The following is a 1,754-nucleotide window of genomic DNA, read 5'->3' as shown; positions in this document are numbered from 1 at the left end:
TTCCCAACCCAGGGATCGAACCTGGGTCTCCTGCACTGTAGGCAGACGCTTTACCATCTGAGCCACGAGGGAAGTCTAAAATGACCATTACAGAATACAAAACACAGAGTGATCAATTTTCCAAAGATGATGCTGTCACTGATCAAAAAAATGAAATAAAAAAATAAACACTCAGAGATGAACTCAACTGGTTGAAAATCTTTAAACAGGATGATCAATAATCTGAGTAGTTGTGCTGGTTAGTAATGAATGCATCTCAGCTACAAATCCCCCCTTCATTGCTTGATCTATGGTAATAAAGCATTTCTCCTCTGCAGTAAACACATCTTGTCAGTAGGGGGTGGTATTAACCATGTATTTCTGATGGTTTTCCATCTGGGGCCTTGCTGGCCCTGGAGGGACTGCCAGGTAGCCAGTTCCTAGAGACAGCAAAGCGCTTGCTTGCAGGCATAGCTTTAAGATGCACACTAAAGAATTCAGAGCCCATACCCCTCAACCAGTCTTTTATTGGGCTTTCACACTATGCCACAGTTCCTTTTCACTAATCATTCCAGGGCCAGTTATAAGACAACCAGGGGCAGCTCCTACCCTCTGGAGCTCACTAAAATTATCTAGGCTGCTTAATCCTAGGCCTATTTACCCTGCCTCTCCCATTCTTTCCCATGAAGACCAAAATAAAGACTCTTGCCCATGTTTTCCTCTCACTCCCTCTGCCTCCTGACTGACTGATGCATCCCTGTGTGGCCCTATGTGGCATGGCCTCCTTTCTCCTCTTGGGAACTGTGAGTAACAAACTATCTTTTCAATGGCAATTGTCTCCTGACTTGGCCTTCTGTTCAGTTCAGTTCAACTGCTCAGTCGTGTCCCACTCTTTGAGACCCAATGAACTACAGCACGCCAGGCCTCCCTGTCCATCACCAACTCCCAGAGTTCACCCAAGCTCCTCCATCGAGTCGGTGATGCCATCCAGCCATCTCATCCTCTGTCGTCCCCTTCTCCTCCTGCCCACAATCCCTCCCAGCATCAGAGTCTTTTCCAATGAGTCAACTCTTCGCATGAGGTGGCCAAAGTACTGGAGTTTCAGCTTTAGCATCATTCCTTCCAAAAATCACCCAGGACTGATCTCCTTTAGAATGGACTGGTTGGATCTCCTTGCAGTCCAAGGGACTCTCAAGAGTCTTCTCCAACACCACAGTTCAAAAGCATCAATTCTTCAGTGCTCAGCTTTCTTCACAGTCCAACTCTCACATCCATACATGACCAGAGGAAAAACCATAGCCTTGACTAGACGGACCTGTGTTGGCAAAGTAATATCTCTGCTTTTTAATATGCTATCTAGGTTGGTCATAACTTTCCTTCCAAGGAGTAAGCGTCTTTTAATTTCATGGCTGCAATCACCAACTGTAGTGAAATTGGGGCCCCCCCCAAATAAAGTCTGACACTGTTTCCACTGTTTCCCCATCTATTTCCCATGAAGTGATGGGACCAGATGCCATGATCTTAGTTTTCTGAATGTTGAGCTTTAAGCCAACTTTTTCACTCTCCTCTTTCACTTTCATCAAGAGGCTTTTTAGTTCCTCTTCACTTTCTGCCATAAGCATGGTGTCATCTGCATATGTGAGGTTATTGATATTTCTCCTGGCAATCTTGATTCCAGCTTGTGCTTCTTCCAGCCCAGCGTTTCTCATGATGTACTCTGCATATAAGTTAAATAAGCAGGGTGACAATATACAACCTTGACGTACTCCTTTTCC

At 45.2% G+C, this 1,754-nt stretch overlaps 1 non-coding gene across 1 annotated transcript; it reads right to left on the bottom strand.

The window, feature by feature from the left end:
• TRNAC-ACA lies at window positions 1-72 on the bottom strand. The gene has a single exon. It is a non-coding gene; the product is annotated as a tRNA-Cys (tRNA).
• Between the last annotated feature and the right edge of the window lie 1,682 nt (window positions 73-1,754).

The sequence above is a fragment of the Bison bison genome, unplaced genomic scaffold (assembly GCF_000754665.1).
Source record: "Bison bison bison isolate TAMUID 2011002044 unplaced genomic scaffold, Bison_UMD1.0 scf7180017864057, whole genome shotgun sequence".
In the NCBI taxonomy this organism is placed as follows: Eukaryota; Metazoa; Chordata; class Mammalia; order Artiodactyla; family Bovidae; genus Bison; species Bison bison.
Note: the sequence above shows the minus strand (reverse complement) of the source record. Positions and strands in the feature narration are given on the sequence as shown.